Source organism: Triturus cristatus, chromosome 12, assembly GCF_964204655.1.
Source record: "Triturus cristatus chromosome 12, aTriCri1.1, whole genome shotgun sequence".
Lineage (NCBI taxonomy): Eukaryota > Metazoa > Chordata > Amphibia > Caudata > Salamandridae > Triturus > Triturus cristatus.
In genome coordinates this window covers 457,451,495-457,471,103 of record NC_140595.1, presented here as the reverse complement: position 1 = coordinate 457,471,103, position 19,609 = coordinate 457,451,495, and positions in this window count along the sequence as shown.

The window sequence follows — 19,609 nt, the reverse complement described above, 5'->3', positions numbered from 1 at the left end:
GTCCCGTCGCTTCTCCTGTCCCGTCGCTTCTCCTGTCCCGTCGCTTCTCCTGTCCCGTCGCTTCTCCTGTCCCGTCGCTTCTCCTGTCCCGTCGCTTCTCCTGTCCCGTCGCTTCTCCTGTCCCGTCGCTTCTCCTGTCCCGTCGCTTCTCCTGTCCCGTCGCTTCTCCTGTCCCGTCGCTTCTCCTGTCCCGTCGCTTCTCCTGTCCCGTCGCTTCTCCTGTCCCGTCGCTTCTCCTGTCCCGTTCACTGCTCCTGTCCCGTTCACTGCTCCTGCCCGTTCACTGCTCCTGCCCGTTCACTGCTCCTGCCCGTTCACTGCTCCTGCCCGTTCAGCACTCAGTGGCTCTGTGTGTGGGTGCAAATGCAATAGGTCTCGCATTTGAGAGTGATTAAGCTATTGACAGTGTTAGAGTCGGGGATCTCTGGTTGGCGCAAGGTTGCCCTTGTGTCAAGCAGGAACCCTCTCCTCCACGTCAGGGCGCAGGAGAACCCCTCGCGAATGACCCTTGCTCACCCTCTAGGTGCGTGGCGTGAGCAGCCAAGGCGATTCCTCAGGCGTTGTTGGTTAAGCACTTACAATCATACACACAGTAAACACATCAATCCCCCCAGAAACGGACACCAGACTTGGATATATATAAAAATACGCTTCTTTATGTAAAAATAGGTATATATATCTCAGCAGACTTATCACAAGACCAATAACGTTTTCGCTAGGCCACCAGGTTGTAAAGCAGGCAAATGTTCTTTGTTCGTAGCTTCAAATGGAGACCTTGTAGTCTCTTGCAAATGTTACTTGTGGTTCCAGTACTCACAGAGATCGGCTCCTGCGAACGGGGAAATAAGGCGTTGCGGGCCCCGAGCCCGATACTGGAACTTCTTTCGTGATGGGGAGAGTCGGCACAGGTCGGTGCGACTCTCAGCTTGGGAAGTGTTCTTGGGTCCTCAATCAGCAGGTGTGGGCAAGTAGGCAGGCGCGGCCAGCGACCCTTTAGCACGGCGGTGCCGGAGGGTCTCCACAGCGGGGGCGGCGCGGCCTGAGATGTCCGGGGATAGCGAAGCGGGGTCGCAGGGCACGGTCAGTGCAGCTGGATGACCCGGCGTAGATCACAGTCGTCGGACGGCTTCCGGCGGGAGGGGTGATAGCGCGGTCAGCGCGCTCCAGTAGCAGGCGGTGACAGGGATGCAGGCGGCCTGGCCCGGGGACAGAGAGCGGCTCTGGACGGAGCGGGGCTCTCACGGGTTTGAGGCAGGCAAGCTTCTGAGTGTCACGGCCCTAGGAGGGGCGATGAGGGGCGCAGTCTCTTTCCAGCGGGATGCACACACGGCTCGAATTGGAGGACGAGCAAAAGCACAGAGAACCCACTGGTCCTGGGGTTCAGTTCAGGGGGCAAGCTCAGATCAAGCCCTTGGAGAATGTTCAAGCACAAAGTAGCAAAGTCTTTTCAGTAAGTCTCTTCCTCTCCTTTCTCAGCAAGGCAAGCAGCAGGCCAGCTCCTCCAGCGTCTCCTTCTCCTTCTAGTCGGGCAGAGGTTCTTTGTGGTAAACAGGATTCTGATTTCTTAGGAGCCAGGCTCCTACTTTTATACCATGATTCTTTTGTTCTTTAGCGCCAGGGGGCCTAGGCCTGGCTCAGTCCAGTTCTGGAGCACTTTGTTATGGTGACTCTGCTCTTTCCTTTCAGTAGCAGGGCAGAGACATCAGCCGCCCCACAGGGGGCGGCGCCGGCTTTGTGGTGGCAGAGCACAGGTCTATTCAAGAGTCAAGGTGTACTCCTCCCACCCATCCTGGTGTCATCTCCCTACCCACCACCTGGCAGCCAACCTGTCTCTGGGGATTCCCCAACCCTGCTCCTTACTGTTGCTAGGCAGAACACACACACACACACACACACAGCAGAGGCGGACTGAAATGGCCAGGTCAGTAAATACTAACTTTCTAAAAGTAGCATTTACAAACCCAGGATATTAAAATAAACTTGACTACAAGAAGTATTTTATTATTCTGAGTTCAGGCATACTAAACTTGACATTCTACCATGCTCTCTGAGTCCACTGGGGTCACAGCGTGTAGTGACTCCAGCAGCCCATTCTGGCCTATGGAGAGCAGGTAGCCTTCAATAGTGAAAAACGAAAATGGCTGTAATTCACTATTAAGACATGCCACACACATCAGGGCATGTCCTACCTTATGCCTACAATGCACCCTGCCCGTGGGCCTACCATAGGGGTGACTAACATGAGGCAAAGGGAAGGTTTGGAGGCTGGCAAGTGTGTGCACTTGCCCAGCCAGCATGACAGTACCAGACTGCACGCAGGTTCTGCAGTGGCACTCCTGGTGCACTTTACTAGGGGCTGATAGTAAACCGAATAAGCCAAACATGGATATCAATCAATGTATACATTTTACCATAGGGAGAGCATATGCACCTTAGCACTGGTCAGCAGTGGTAAGGTGCCCAGAGTCATAAAACAGCCAACAACATGTCAGAAAAAATACAGGAGGAAGGCAAAAAGTTTAGGGATGACCCTGCAAAAAGGGCCAAGTCCAACAGACCGTGTAAATAACAATGTTGTTTCTTTAAATGTTTTAAAAACATAAGCAAAAATAATGTCATGAGCAATGCCAATAGCTCTAACTTTACCAATGCCGAGACCATTGCATTGTAAATGCTTGTCTACGGACTCGCTGACACTTTCTCCTGGATACTTTGTATTTATCTGGTTTTTTTCTGTGGTTTCGACATGTCTGCTCCAAGGAAGTCTGGATTCAAACCCTGTAAGGAGTGCGGGGTGGCATGTCGATCACTGACCCCCATGAGGACTGCCTGTGGTGTCTATCGCTTGATCACGACGTCGAGGGCTGTCCTTGATGTAGGAAAATGAACCCAAAGGCCTTGAAGGAACGAGAAGCCAAACTGTACATAGCTAAAGTAAGAAAAGAAAAAAGAGGTCAAAAACGTTCGAAGTCGAGGTAGTCTACTTCACATGATTTGAGAAAGAAGCACAAGAAGAAGAGACATGGATCTCGACGCCGTTCGTCGAAGCCTATGGCTTCGAGGTCGCCTTCTCTGGCTCCTCGACGCCGTGTTAAGGATTTATCTCTCCTTCAGTGTCTCCTCAGGTGACTCTGGCCCGTTCTCCTTCGTATCAGGGGACTCCGGTGCAGTCTCAGATGCCAAGATTCTCTCCGGCTCCAGATGGTTCATAGAATCCGGCTGATGTGGAGACGCCTTTGGCTCCTGTGTCTCGGTGGTTCCGACTCCGGAGGCTCCTCGATCGTATCTCGAACTGGCACAGTATCCTTCATTCCCGGCGCCGGGTTCGGATCCCTCGCATTTTTTAAATGCCATCTATGGTGGTTTCAGGGCCTTTTACCCTTCTGGTGCACCTTCGGGTCCCGTGGGTCCTCTGGCGTTTAATTTGCTTGTGCCTCTTTATTATCCTCAGGCCCCCTTCATGCCGATGACGCCGTCATGGTAAATTTCGGCTCCGATGATGTCAACGCCTTTTGGGCAGTCCCCGGTTCCATCCGGCGAACCTTCTTCACGGATTTGTTTGACGCAGGTTGCTGCTATGGATCCGCCTTCGACGCCATGTGTGGCGCCGCCGACGCCGCAACCGAAGATGCACTCGAGGAGAGAAGCGCAGAGGTTGCTAGAGGAGGAACAGTACCGGGCTGAAGATATGGAGGGAGGTGAAATTTATGAGCCTGAGGATATGTTTGAGGGTCTGTGTGGGGCAAGTGGACTTGACACCTCCCTGGAGTGGGACTTTGCTTCTCAGAAACCTTCTCCGTCGAAGGAAGTTGCACCTTACCATACTGTGATAAGGAAGGCTGCAGAGCTTTTGGATCTGCAGCTCTGTATGGTTGAGTATAAGCCTAATTTGCTTACAGAGGTGCTTCATTCTCCGTCCTCTGTGGTTGAGCCAGTTTTGCCTTTCAATGATGCCCTGACGGAGCCGATCCTTGAGGTTTCTCGCAATCCTCTTTCTGCTCCTGCAGTTTCAAGATCTGTGTCCAGAAGCTACACGCCTGCCCCAGGAGATCACGTGTTCCTTTCCTCTCATCCCGCGCCTGAGAGTTTGGTGGTGCAGACTTCATGTTTAAATCAGTCTACGGGTGCCTTTCCGCAAGCTCCTGCTGACAGGGATTCCAAGAAGCTTGAGCAATCTGCAAAGAAGGTCTTCTCATCAGCGAGTATGGCTTTGAAATCCACCAACGCTACCTGTTTGTTGGATAGATACATTCATGCTCTTATGGACTCTGCCAAGCAGATTCTTCCGAAATTATCTGAGGCAGACTGGGGTAATTTGAGTGGGGTTCTGGCAGACTCTCAGGCTGCTGCTCGCCAAGTCATCCAGTCTGGCCTGGACACGGCAGATTCGGTGGCCAGGGTGTTGGGTTCATCCATTGCTGCTAGAAGACATGCATGGCGGCGGTCTTCTGGGTTTTCACCTGATGTACAGGCTGCCCTTCTAGATCTTCCCTTTGACGGATCTAGGCTTTTTGGGGAAAAAGCTGACTCTGCTTTGCAAAGGTTTAAGGACAGTAAGACCACAGCGAAATCCTTGGGTCTACAGTCTCAGGCAAGGGGATATGGCTAAAGAAGATACTGTGGCTTTGGGAAATCTTCCTTTTGTGGTTCCTGTCAGCCGCAACAGCAACAAAACCCCTTGTACAAGTCCTACAGGGGTAAGGGCAGAGGTCGCCTTCATGGAGCAGGTCGTCAGCCGCCTTCCTTCACCACCTCCCCTACCCCTCCTGGTAATGCAGGAAAGCAGCCCTAGATCCGCCATCCTGGATCATGCAGGTCCTGTGGGGGGTCGGCTTACCCATTTTCTACGGGATTGGAAATTGTTCACTTCGGACCTTTGGGTTTTAGATGTGGTAGAAGATGGGTACACCCTTCCCTTCAGGGAATTCCCTCCTCCTTACCCTCCTTGCCAAGGGTTTTGCACGGAGGCTCATTTACTTCTTCAGAAGGAGGTTCTTGTCCAGTTACAAAAAAGTGCGATAGAGGTGGTTCCGGAGCAGGAAAGGGGTCAGGGATGCTACTCCCGGTATTTCCTGATTCCCAAAAAGGATGGCAGGTTGCGACCCATCCTGGATCTCAGAATTTTTAATCTGTTTCTCAAGCAGGAGAGGTTCAAGATGCTCACCCTAGCGCAGGTTCTTCAGGCGCTGCAACAAGAGGACTGGATGGTGTCCATCGACTTGCAGGATGCGTATCTTCACATCCCAATCCTGAAGTCACACAGGAAGTATCTCCGGTTTACGGTTGGTTCGCAGCATTACCAGTTTGCAGTCCTTCTGTTTGGTCTTACTACTGCACCTCGAGTCTTCACCAATGTGATGGCGGTGGTGGCTGCCCATCTCAGGAGGTCGGGTATCCCGGTTTTCGCCTACCTGGATGACTGACTTCTGAAGGCAGAGTCGCCAGAGATGGTGCGTTGTCATCTGCAGGTAACAACTCCGCTGTTGTTCAGATTGGGTTTTTCGATAAATGTGCCCAAGTCTCACCTGGTGCCCTCTCAGCGCAACCTGTTCATAGGGGCAGTACTGGATACCAATGTGTTGAGCTTTTCCTCCTCCGCAAAGGATTCTCGACATTCAGGAAATGATCCCTTTATTCCACAATGGAGCGGTTGTTCCAGTTCTGAAGGTCCTACGTCTGCTTGCTCTGTTCGCCTCCTGCATTCTGTTGGTCAACCATGCATGCTGGCACATGAGGGTGCTCCAGTGGTGCCTCCGCAGGCATTAGTATCAGCACAACGGGGATCTCAGATAGTCTGTCAGGATCTCCAGAGAAGCTGCAGCGGATATGTCTGTGTGGAGGGCAATCTGTCTCCAGGAAAGCCTTTTCATCTTCCTCCATCGGTGGCCACAGTGATAACGGATGCCTCTACCCCAGGGTGGGGTGCTCATCTGGGGGATCTGGAGATCAAGGGTCTTTGGTCTCCAGAGGAAAGATTGGCTCATATCAATCTTCTGGAATTGCAGGCGATACGTTTGGCGCTCAAGGCCTTTCTCCCTTCCCTTCACGGTCAGTCGGTTCAAGTCCTGACGGACAACACTACCGCGATGTGGTATGTCGACAAACAGGGAGGAGTAGGGTCATACCATCTCTACAAGGAGGTGTTAGGGCGTTGGTTCTGGGCTCAGGCTCATTGGATTTGCTTGATGGCAAATCATCTGGCCGGGGTGCTGAACGTGCGTGAGGACAGTCTCAGTCGGCAGTTCTCCCCCGACCACGAGTGGAGGCTTCATCCGGAGGTAGTTCCACACATCTTCCGGACGTGGGGGACTCCTCGGGTGGACCTGTTTGCCACTCTTGAACGCATATTGCTCGTCATTCTGTAGACACCAGTTGCCGATGCAGGGGGCGTTGGGGGATGCGATTCAGTTGAATTGGAGCTCACAACTTTACGTGTTTCCTCCCATACCCTTGATTCCTCCGGTTCTGAGGAAGATTCGCCAAGACCGGGCCCAAGTCATATTGATCGCCCCGGATTGGCCAAGAAAGGTGTGGTACACTGATCTACTTCACTTCTCATCGCACCCTCTGCTCTGTCTCCCTCTCAGGGTAGACCTCTCGCAGTCGCAGGGGCAGGTTTTTCCCCCCCCACCTCCAGAACCTGCACCTTCGTGCCTGGAGATTGAACGGGGCAACCTGAACTCTTTCTCTCTCCCTCCTGACGTGGTGGATGTTATCTTATCGGCCAGGCGACACTCCACCAAATCCATTTACTCCTACAGGTGGTCAAGATTTGTTAAATGGTGTGGAGCGAGATCTATTGATCCCTTAAATGCTCATCTTTCTGATGTTCTTTGTTTTGCGCTGCATTTGGCCGAGCAGGGTTGTGCTGTGGCTACTGTTAAAGGTTATTTGTTGGCTTTATCTGCATTTCTTTGTTTGCCTGATCAGCCGTCTCTTTTCAAATCTCTGGTGGTTTTAAGGTTTATTAAGGGCCTTACTAATATGTTTCTGCCTGCTACCTTCATTATGCCCCAGTGGGACTTAAATCTAGTTTCAACTTTCTTAATGGGTTCCCCATTCAAACTGATTCATAGTTGTCCTTTGAGACTGTTGTCATCTCAGCTAGGAGGGTGAGTGAGCTTCAGGCTTTGAGTTCTAAGCATCCTTTTCTGACTATTCACGCTGAAAGGATGGTTCTCAGGACCAGGACTGCTTTTCTGCCTACGGTGGTAACTCCCTTCCATCTAGGGCAGACCATTACCCTCCCTACCTTCTATCCTCCCCCCCTCCCCCTTCCAAGGAGGAGGAGAGGCTGCACTGCTTGGATCCTAAGAGGGCGGTTAATTTCTATCTGGATAGATTGAAGGACCTGTGGACAATCAGCTGTTTGTGGGCTACGTTAGACGCATGAAGGGCAAGGCGGTGCACAAGCGCAGTGCACAAGCGCACTCTATCCAGGTGGATCATCTTGTGTATCAAGATCTGCAACGCTCTGGCTGGTAAGGAGCCTCCTGAAGGCATTAGAGCTCATTCCACCTGGGCTAAATCGTCTACTTCTGCCTTGTCCAGAGGTGTTCCTGTGCTGGAAATCTGTAAGGCCGCAACTTGGGCCTCCCTCCACACTTTCGCGAAGCATTACTGCTTAGATTCCGAAGTGAGGAGGCACGGCTATTTTGCGTGCTCCGTTTTGCAGGACCTTTTGGTATAAAAGGGTGGACCCCTCCTCCGGGAGTGGGACTGCTGTGGGATTCTATTAATAAGGTGAGGAATCCACAGGCAGATGTATCCATCAGAAGAACAAGTTATTTACCTTCAGTAACGCTTTTTCTGGTGGATACAGTATCTGCCTGTGGATTCCTCACTGACCCACCCGCCTCCCCGTTGTCCACCCTTTTATACCTTTAAAAGAGGTAATCGTTAATGTTGTTTCATATTGTCATTGTGTATTGCCTCTGTTTGTGTAGGCTTATAGGAAATGCTTTCTTTCTTTTGCTTTCCTTTTTCACTTTACACTGTGTGTATTTGTGTGAATACTGTGTACTATGTATGCATTGTCTATATGGTCGGTCCGCCCGTTTCGCTTCAGTGGCACGTAAAAAATAGGTGGAACTGACGTCATCACGCCGACGTGGCCCTCTTATGGCTCCAGTGACGTCACGCGGAGCCGCGTGCAGAGCCATAGCATTGTGACGACCTAGTCGGCTTGGAGAGCTAGGAAAAACTTTCAGCGGAATGCTGGCGCAGGGGATATTCATAAGGTGAGGAATCCACAGGCAGATACTGTATCCACCAGAAAAAGCATTACCGAAGGTAAGTAACTTGTTGGTCTGGGATGGAGGGTTTTCAGTAACTCAGGAAATGAGGGACTCTGCTAGTAAACGGGAGTATAAGTAAGTTCAAGAGTGTATGGTACAACCAGGTCAGGGGATAAGTCCATTAACCCCTCAATTTTGTGTGGGAAAATCCTGCACAGTAATAAAAGCCTAGGCACACATAAAAATAATTATACAGTGTAATTGTATTCACACAATTCCAGTGAATTATAAACAATGATCAATCGTCCTTGTTAAGTAGAAAGTTGCTTTGTCTTTATTCCATTTTCATTAGAGCAACATAGAAACCAGCCAACACGTGCTTCTTCGCATTTGGAAAATAATTCCGCGACTTCCTCAGGGCTGGGAAGGATACAGTAAACAGTAGGTGGTATGTTATTTATAGAAAAAGAGACTTTCATGTGTTGCATTTAGTGACATCACACTTTTAACAGTGTATGAACGATAATGACGAGAAAACGGTGCAAAGTGAGCACAACATGTGCTTTTAAGAAAAAAACTCTCCAAGTGAATGATCTGGTGCCAAACGTAACTTATTTATCAAACAAATTCACAAGTTGAGAGGTATTTTAGCAAAAGCCCATGAACCAAATTGTATAAAGACAAGAAGAGGTGGGGCATTGGGGGAGGGGGGAGAGAAATGGAGGAAATTATATTTTAGAGAAAATGAATGCTACCTGTATTCAGATGAAATAATCTTGGTAGTCTGTAACCAAAAAGAACAAAGGAGAAAAGAGGACCACGAAGGTAATGAGTCGAGGGTAAATGTAGAGTAGAGAAAAGTAATTACGTGTTGGGTAAAAAGGAAAAAGTTGTGCGCTCACCGCTCCGCCGGTGATAATTCTGACCCGGCTGGCCAAAATGAAGTCCTAAAGTGATGGACTGTTTCGTCAAGGAAACACCTATGTTAAAATGACAAATTACAGAAAAGATTGTCATCTCTGAAAGAGCTCGGTCTTAGAGCATGTGCTGTTCTTAACAGGGAATCTGTCTAAAATGAGCAGGATGTTTACCATAATGTTGGTGATCCAAAGTTTAAATCTGCTGTGAGTCTCTTCAGGGTGAAGATACGATCAAGTATGCAAACAGGATCTGAAAAGCAGACCCCCACGTCAGTATCTCAGAATTGGGTTAGCATTAACATAAGGCTGGATTAAAGAAACAACTGGTATATGTGAATCGGGGTCATAATATTTACCTAAAGCGTGTGCTTTTCCCTTTTTACCTAACACTTAATTACTTTTCTCTACTCTACATTTACCCTTGACTCATTACCTTTGTGGTCCTCTTTTCTCTTTCGTGTTACAGACTACCAAGATTATTTCATCTGAATACAGGTAGCATTAATTTTCCCTAAAATATAATTTCCTCCATCCCGCCCCAATGCCACACCTCTTCAAGCCTTTAAACAATTTGGTTCATGGGCTTTTGCTAAAATACCTCAAATTGTGAATTCGTTTGATAAATCAATTACGTTTGGCACCATATCATTCACTTGGAGAGTTTTTTCTTAAAAGCACATGTGCTCACTTTTCACAGTTTTCTCTTGTTATTATCGTTCATACAATGTATGGTTATTAGGGTTTCTACTGTTAACCCCTTCGACGCGCATGACGGAACGGTTCCGTCATGCACGTCGGTTGCGCTGTGCGCATGACGGAACCGTTCCGTCATGGCGCAGCCCGCGCACGGAACCTTCAGCGTGGCGCGCAACTCCGCGCCGCGCTGAAGGGGTTAAAAGTGTGATGTCAGCAAAGGCAACAAATGAGTCTCTTTTTCTATAAATAACATACCACCTACTGTTTACTACATCCTTTGTATCCTTCCCAGCCCTGAGGAAGTCACGGAATTATTTTCCAAATGCGACGAAACACGTGTTGGCTGGTTTCTGTTTTGCTCTCATGAAAATGGAATAAAGATAAAGCAACTTTCTACCAAACCAGGACAATTGATCATTGTTTATAAAACTGTGAGAATATGCCCTGGTTTGCATAGTCACCATTGTTTCTGAATTTAATTGCTGTTTTTTAGGCTATATATACACGGTGGGTAATATTGTCCAGTGGTCAGTGTATGTGCTTTCACCCCCTACCCCCTCAGGTGAAAATTAACAGGTGGACCTGAGTGGGCAAATATGAATCCTTGGAGCTTAGCAGTAAGGTGAAGACCTGCCATCCTTTTGGCACATGTTGGGACGAAAAAGTCCCTTGTATAACTGGGGTGTGCCCTAGAGATATCTGGGTACTTGGTAAAGATTTTTGGTCATGACTAAGTAGTGATCCTGCTTGCGTGCTATCACCTAGGCCTGTCTCGTGGATTGCAATCTGCTTAGACCAGAAGGGGCACCCAAAGATTTACCCTCGCGAAATGTAAGGCGACTGCCTTCACCTGTAGTTAAGTAGCGCAAGAGCAGTGGTGGCAGCATACCATGTTATTAGTGATCAGTAGAGTGAACAGGTCTGTTGAATCTCTGTCCCTGGAATTCTGCCTCCTAGCCCGCTCCAGTAAAGTTCCGCTGCTGTGTGCTCAACTCCAACCTTGGCCTGAATTAGGTTGAAAGCAGCATAAGGATGTACGTGTGCCTTTAAGCTGGACCATTCGGGAGAAATCACATGATCAGTTTCATCTGTGAACTCTGGTGTATCCGTGGGAAGGTACATCACTTAGGAGAAGGCATGTAAGGACTAGGATGTGTGCGCGCGCCCTACAAGAGGTCCAGTACATTGGAGACTGCTCTTCTGAAAGCATGTGTGTGCCAGAATATTTGTGCACTTGTGAAGTGCATAATACACCAGGTTCCGTTTTGTGAAACTTCGGCTTTGCTTGAAGAGCAGGTGGGTGTTTGCCCCCGACATATTTGTGGATGGCTGCTTTTCTGCGCGCTGTCTGTGACGCACATGGGAGGAAGGCAAAGCCAGGCTCTTCAGTGGAGCTTTTTGATTCAGAAGGAGGTCACTGGTCAAAGGGGCTTGGGAACATCTGAGGAAGGAGAAGGGGCAGATGAGAGCATCATAAAGAGTAGGGCTGAGGCTGTTTGGTAAACTTTTGAAGCACATATCCCTGAAGAGGACATCCAGGTGTGAACCTCTAGTCTGTTCCTTGGCCTTTGTTTTGGGCTATGAAGATTGGAGAATGTCGTCCTGTGATCAACTGCTCTCTGAAGGAAGAACACAAGAAAGGAGTAGGCTCTTCAGAGTGAGGAACCCCCAGACCACTAACTTCAAATACACAGACACTAAATCACAAGTGTGTCTGAAAATAGATCATAAAAAGGGGAGCTTGAGACTCCCAAGTCATGAAGCTTAAGCTATACATCAGTCTGCAGAAGCTCAGCAAGACTTCTGCCTGTTGTGGCCAGGACTGGTACCTACAGGTCTGCCAGCCTCCCGTACTGGGTGTGGGGGGAGGGGGGGGGGGAAATCACCCATGTGGATCAACAACACTCTGCTGATGACTAGCACATGCTTCTACCTGACCCAAGACCAGTGGACCCTGTTGAGTGAAGGAGATCTCTTTAAGTAGCATACTCCAGTGGGTATCCTGATGCATGGATCCCGGGAGCTAAATGTGAGATTCTGGTCCCTCTGGAGCTCTGCACTGTTAGGGCTGCCAGCTCTTGTGCCAATGTCTGCGACCCCTCTGCCAGGTGTGGTGAAGATTCAGGGTTACTCTCCTTGGCACTGCGTTATGAGACATGGAGGGCAGTGCCCAATACAGTGCTATGACCTGCAGGGGGTGCTCACCTTGTCACACTGTCTGTGGACCCCCGTATGTCAGGTGGTGGGCTGGGATGAAGAAAGGAGTGTTGCCTTATATGTGGTGCAGCGGCCCTACCTGCATGTCAGGAGGAAGGAGCTGTGATGGTGGAAGAGGGCTGTTGCACTGCCCCCTCCTGCAGTGGAGAGGACACCAAGAGACATGACCCATGCAGAGTGAGAGCAAGGACTTCAACTCTGGGCAGCTGGGGACTCTGAACCGCCACTCTGTAAGAATAACATGGGCCACTAGGACCTGGAGGAACTTGCCTGAATTAACCTGCTCTAAATTAACTTGCTCTAAATTAAGTTGCTCCAGCATGGAAACTCTGTGATCTTGCTAAAGAGCCACCATAGAACGTCTGAGTCTTGAACGCATAAATGGAGACTAGCATGAAGGCATCACGCATGAATGGGAAAGTGGGACTGGAAAGCTGACACGGTTAATGCAAGTGGGCTTACCTCATTATGGCTGAATATATTGTTTGCAGTGTGTTGTATTGTATTTTGCCTTATCAGGTAACTATTCCTTTCTGTATAAAGGTAAGTATTTGACTGGACAATCATTTATTGCGGTTGCTGAATGTGTTTTGATTTGAGTTTATGCTCGCCTTACACCTACCTCCTCACAGAGCAGCCTATAACAGCTTGACTGGTGCTACTGAGTCAAGAGCTGAAGGGGGTACTTGACCAGTTGCTCTGAGCCCATACTAGGCTGGACCCAGGGATTCAGGGGTAAAAGGCCTCTACCACCACAGTTGTAGCCCATTAATTCTTGCTTGCCCCATGGCCCTCTGAACGTAGTTCTAACAATTAATGTCAAATTCTGACAGGTCTATTTGAGCCACATGTACTACTTCGGCATAGTTTAAAGGGAGCAACCAGAATGCCATGAGAACTCTTGTATATACCCTGTCAACCCTGCTTTTGTCTTACCATACACCTGACTCTTAGTCCTAAAATGGCCATCAGCTGTCGGCCATCTTTAAATGGAAAATAAGTTTAAAATAATATGCCAACATTGCTACCACTGCCTCACAATGCAAGAAAGAAAAAATAGCTCAAGGCGCCAATCGTTTGTGCACATGGTTATGCCTACATAGACACCCATCAGCACCATTTCAGATTGCTTTTTTATTGAATGCCAATGGAAGCAAACATTGGCTGTGTGAATAGCTCTGTCTTTTAAAGGTGTAACCTATTGACCTTGCCAATGCTTTGTATTTATTCACTCATCTAATTTTTGTCACACCCCTTTTCTTTAACTTTGGAGCGGTAAATTGTGCTAGATGCTATAGTGTTCCAATTGAAGGTGCACTTACGCTTTAGCAAAAGGGCAAGTAACAAGTTGGGCAACGACTTGGTATTAATAAGGTAAAAGAAAAGAGTTTTTTCTCCTGGGCCCTCGTGTGGTAAAACTCTCTTAAGGCAGAAAGTTTTGCCTTTACAGGGCCACCCACCAGAAAGTTTGCCATCTAGTGCCCAGTGGGACAGCGCAGCGGGAGGATCCTAGAGAAGAATCTGAAGAATAGAAACTCTATTAAGCATGCTCCATTCGTGGACCTTCTTGCAGAGTCCCCTTGTAATAGGGTATTACAATCCCTAGCACTGGTGCATAGCAGCTTGTCCCTCAGTTGTTCGCGGGGCTACTCAAGGAGAGAAGTTGTAATTCTAGGCCTCCCACCCCAAGCCTTTTAGATGTTCAATTGTGGGGCTAAAGTGAGCAAAAAGATAGGCACATCCTTGATCCGTATGAAGATGTAGTCTCGGTCGCATCAGCAAGCGCAATAGGGCTCGCTATGGGTAAGCTGACTTTTCACTGCGTTTTTAAAGTCGACTGACATTTCAGTGCTGCATCGCAGTACCTTATCAAACAGTGTTGCAATGTAAGGTGGTGTAATGTCTGTGGGCAGAGTGGGGAAAGGAGCTTGGTTAAGGGGGCGCAAATGTAAAAAAGGTAAGAAAAAACAAAAAAAAGTTTTCACTGCGAGGCAAACACTGGCACTGAGAGTGACTTAGTGTTTGTCCCACAGTAAAAAGTTCACAAATCCACACTATGGTTGACGCTTCTTTACAACTGTTGGATCCAGAATATCCAGGACAAAACGTGAGCAAGGAGAATCTTTAGTCTGCCTTTTTCTCCAAGAGTTCAGCAAATAAGGCTGTACCCTTATATATGTCCTGGTATATTCTGCCTCCCATGTCCAGATCACCCAAGTCATAATTGGCAACTACAACTAGACATGGTATATCTTCATAGGACATCCCACTTGAAGTAGGAGTAAAGGGATAACCCGTTAGGCATCTTGTTGAACTGTATACCTTTTCAAAGTTTCTTCCTCGAAAGGGTTGTTCGAAATGATCAAAAAGTAGAATGGTATGCCAGATGTTCTACCAATGGTGCCAATGTTTGGACAGTATGGGTGTGTACTGGAAGAGAACAAATCAAATGAGAGACCTTTTACCAGAAACCTTGGTATTAAAGTGCCATCACTAGTAGAGGCCTAGAAGAGGTAGCTAGCTTTGTGAAGGAGTTGAAGGGACTTGAAAATAAAATGCTAACTAAGGAATCACCGGGATATGTGACCTAATCAGCAAAATCAAAAGCCTTGCAGACAAGGCTGTTAATCAACGTCTTCAGAGTTAGACTAAGTATCTACTCTGCATTCTCCTAGAGGCATTAAAAGGTATGTTGCAGTGCTTAATATTTAAAAAAAAAAAGAAGTGTCAGGACCCTTTTTAGGAAGCCACTGCGTATAGCGCCAACCATTGCTCCCACTGGCGTTGCCGATGACAGTACGATCACTACTAGCCATCACACTCATACAAGTACGACAATTCAAACTTTAAATATACATTAAAATGACTAATACATGCCGACCAAGCTATTCCTATAGTTTTGGGTTGCAGGTATGTGAGAAAGTGGCTCTGTATATACTGTTCCCAAATAGGTACAGGGTGTACAGAGTCCACAGTCCCCAGAGGTTTGACAGAGGCTAAAGTTGGATATAACCTTACTCTCTAAAGTGGTAGCTTGGTCGAGCAGTAAGGCAGTATCAGAGGACAGTGTAAAGCATTTGTTGCACACACTCAGCCAGCAAATGGTCTCACACACTCAATAACTGAACTCTAGGCCAATGGTTTATATATAAAAAATATATGCTTGTTTTATTTTTAGAACCAACAATAGGCATTAAAATATACTTTCTCAGAATGAGATGCTTTATATAAATACTTTTGCGATATGCAATTGACTTTTGTAGACAGTTACAAGTGGTTGCAATAGGCAACACAATTCTAAACAAAATCATGCATTGAGTTCAATGGAAGTTTCAAGTTATTTGCCACAGATTACTTTTAGGATTACTTTTGGAATTCCAGGACTGGATCCTAGATTCCGTCCTGGGTCAGTACTTGGAATCAAGTGATAAAAGTCGACTTAATTACTGTGATGATTTTTAGACAATATTTTGCTATTTTAAAAGTTGACACTTCGAAAATATTTCATAGAAAACAGTCAATGATTCCCTATGGCAGAAAATTCAAGTTGCAGGTATAGTAGGTTCTCGTTACTTTTGTAATCCAGTACTGGGTGCCTAGACTCAGTACTGGGACCCTTATCCAAAACAGGTAAGTAATTAAGTTATGATTTTTAAAGAATATTTAAAGATTGCAGAAATTGACACTTAAGTCAATGATTTCCTATGGGAGAAAATTGGGTTATTGGTAAGTACAGTTGTAAGTATTTTTCAGAGTCCGTGCTGGGCACCAAGATCCAGCACTGGGAGCTCACCTAAGAGCAGGTGAGTATTTTCGTTTTCGTTACTCGGCTGATTTTTCGTGAATATTTTAAGTTTTGAAAAGTCCACACTTAAAAGAAATTTCAGGAAAAGCCAGTCAATGTTACCCTATGGAGAAAATTTAGTTATCGGTTTAAAGGTAAGTACTCGACTGGCGGAGTTCTGGGCATAGACTCAGGGGTCTCCCAGGGTCAGGTAGGTACAGTTGGTTCACACTCAGTGGCACAAGGGCGGCCGGGTGCAGAGAGAGTTAGGCCCAATGTTATCCTATGAGAGGTAGGGGGGCCTTCGTTGGTGGCTGCTGACTAGCAGGCCACGCGGCTGTGGGAGCTGGGCTACTGGTCACTTACTCAGGGCAAGTGGGGAAGTAGATAAGTGTAGAGGTTGCACTGCCAGGGCCACTCGGGCGGCTGGGTGCAGAGTGCTTTTGAGCCTTCGGGCGCTCAATTGATTTCAATGAGAAATCTCCGGTTTAGAAAAAAACTACAAGCTCGGGGACGAAGATTCTTCAGGTGCCACCACCACTTCGAGAGGTAAGTTGGGTAGTTGGAGGATAGGTAGGTACCCTGGGATTGGGCACAGGGGGCCGCGGGGCACCGGGTGCAGGGGTGACGTTTGGTGTTGGGAAACCTTACCCTCTGTTGATCGCGGTTGGGAGGGCACCTTGTTCTGAGGCTGCAGACTTCTTCAGGAGTGTCGAGGGAGGTCCTTGGGTGTCGGACTCGGGGTCACAGTCGCCGTGGGGTCGTCCTCGTGGTCTTTGTTCACTCCGGCACAGGCCAGGCTTGGCTGGTGCAGAGTGTGCTGGGTTCGCGGTTCCGGGCTGCTGCCAGGGATTAGAAGTAGATTTTGAGTAGAGCCTCTACTCATGGGAGTCCCAGGGGTTTAGAGTCAAAAGGTAGACAGGTCCTCCGGGGTTTGTGAGGTTGCTGGCCACAAGAGATGCTGGGTTGGAGCAGGAGCAGGTTCGAGGGTTGACAGGCAGGTAGCGCTGGGGCCAAAGCAGTTGGTGTCTTCCTCTTCTTAGCAGCTGCAGGGCAGGTCTTCTTTCTTCTAGCTCTTCTTCGGATTTTGGAATCTGGGGAAGGAAGATTCAGGGTGCCCCTAAATACTAGATTTAGGGGCGTTACAGGTAGGTGAAGGCCAGGGACCAATGGGCCCCTGTCCTGGGGTGGGTACACCTCCTATCCTGCCTCTCTCCTGGTGGGGGGGCGGCGGCAGTAGCCTAATCCTGATTGTGCAGGGCTCCCCATCTTCAAGATGGCGAAAGCCCGGGGATGTGCTTCACCTCGCCTCCCCCACCTGAGGGCTGGTGTTGGCAGGCTGGCACATCCCCTGTCCTTATTTGGGGTTTCCGGCCAAGCTTCCCGCCAGAGTGGGGGGTTGCAGTGGCCTGGGAAAGCTCACAGAGGCGGCATGCCTTTGAAGCTTCCCCCTGCCCATCCTGGGGGAGGAGATTTAGCACCTCGCCTAGGATGTGCATTGTTGCAGACCCAGGAGAGCAGGGGCTCTCCTACCCAGGGGTCCAGCATCATGTCTGCTGTGTGGCAGCCTAGGCAGCCTCAGAACAGACGTGGATTGTAGGTCAGGTTTCAGGGGGCCTCTCTAAGATGCCCTCTGTGGTGCTTGGTACATTAAATCCCACACTGGCATCCGTGTGGATTTAATGTGCTGAGCAGTTTGATACCAAACTTCTCAGTCTTCAGTGCTGCCATTATGGTGCTGTGGAGTTCGTGTTTGACAAGCTCCCAGCACCATGTACTCTTAAATGGCAGCACTGCACTTACAGGGCCCAGGAATGGACCTGGGTACTGTAGGGGCACAGGGCTCCTGCCTCTGTGCCCACACCACTGGCATAGGGCACCCAGCTAGAGGGGTGGCTGAGGTATGCCAGGGCAGTGTAGGTTGTGGGCATGGCACACAGGGATGTGTGCCATGTCGTCTCTCTGTTTTGTCTTGTACCCAGACACTCAGCCTGCCAGGGCAGTGTGTGTGTGCATTAGGGTACAGGGCCTCTAAGGGTGGCACAATGAGTGCTGCAGCCCTTAGAGGCCTTCCCTGGTCACAAGGCCCTGGGTACCTAGGGTACCACTTACCAGGGGCTGACATGTGGCCAGGGTTCGCGGGGGTCACCAGCATCACTCGGCATGAAGTCTGCGTTAACCCGAGATTAGATGGGGCTTCGCTGATGAGCAGTTTGTTGTTAGCTGCCTTTTCAACAGCCCTTTCAGACTGAGTAAATATTGATCGCTTTCAAACTCATTGCCCCCAAGGAGAACAGCCGAATACCTCAATGGGCCGAAAGAGTGAAGTTTGAAGGTGAGCAGACACAGTAAGCACAGGAGACGAAAGTGTAGCAAAAAGTTGGAGCCTGTCTATGAAAGCACAACTTTTTAAAGGAGTCAGGCAGCCGGCGAAAAGCATAACTACTCAATATCTAAGTAGCCAGCCCTGCATTGTCACTAAAATAAAATTCCAGAATTAAACAAGCGCTGAAACACAAGTACCGCGGCCGCAAAAGAACATCTGGCCCCTGCGCGCCTGTGATGCTCGGTAAACAAGTGGGAGGGGTGGGGGAGTGCGGCCGAGAGCACACACAGCGTTTCACTTGCGGGAGCGAGCAGGGGCACCATCTGTTTGAAAGTTAATTACAAACAGATGCCGCCAAAGCTTACTCCCGCAAGGGAATCGCCAAACGTGCATGCGTTGCCATTGAAAGCAATGCAAAGCGTGCACGTTTTTGGGTGAAAAAGCAAATCGATTTCAAGAGGTCTCCTCAGCGCATGCGTGCTGCGTAGGCGAGACCTAAAAATGAGGGGTTTCATTGTATCATGGAAATCATGGGGAGTTCTTTAAACGCCTAAAATGAGGGCACATTTTCTATACATTCTCCAAAGGTTTCCTTGCCTGTGTGAGGTAAAGTCTGGCATGCTGAGTGAAACTTTTCGGTCCAGCAGCAGTATGTCATCTTATCCCCTAGTGTTCTACTTCAGCTTCATTTCAGAATTTTAAAGAACTAGAAGAGCGCTAACCGTCCAGACTAATGATATGTGAAGCACACCTGAAGCCATGTCGCTGGAATAGGAGGATTTAAATGTAAAGCTTTTCCTGTGGAGCAGACTGAAATAAAAGAGCATGGAGGCGTTCAAGTATATCTAAATCTAGCTGTGGCAAAAATGTGAAGGGAAGTATGGGTTTGTGGTAATTTATGGCATAAATATTTTCAAAGGTCTAAAAATAGTTAACGAGAATACTCCCTCCCTACCTATGTCCAGTAGCTTATTTCCCTCAGAATAGCCATACTCTGTTGCTTAATGCCTCCTTAATACTAAAATGGTAATAAAGATATGTTTTACTTGAACTTAAATGCAAGGGAGTATATTTTTAGAAGCACAGGAAGACATTTGCAGACGAATCTCGTATTCAATATGAACAGATTGGTGCTTGTGTGTGTACTGAAGCCATCCAAAGCAGTCGCCGTTAGGACATTCAGAGTTTCTTTTTATTTCTCTCACTTTCTTTTGTGAGTTTGTTACATTTCCCTGATTGAACATACACTGGATCAAAAGCATTTGTATTGTGGGTTAAATATAAGGGCATGAAAAAAATGTTTTAAAATCTAAATTTGCTGCCCATAAAGAATGTCTTTCCGTCCACAGTATAACAGCTATGTTACAATGTAATTAATTAAAACATTATAAAATGAGTGACGCTAAATCAAACCGAACCAAACACAAAT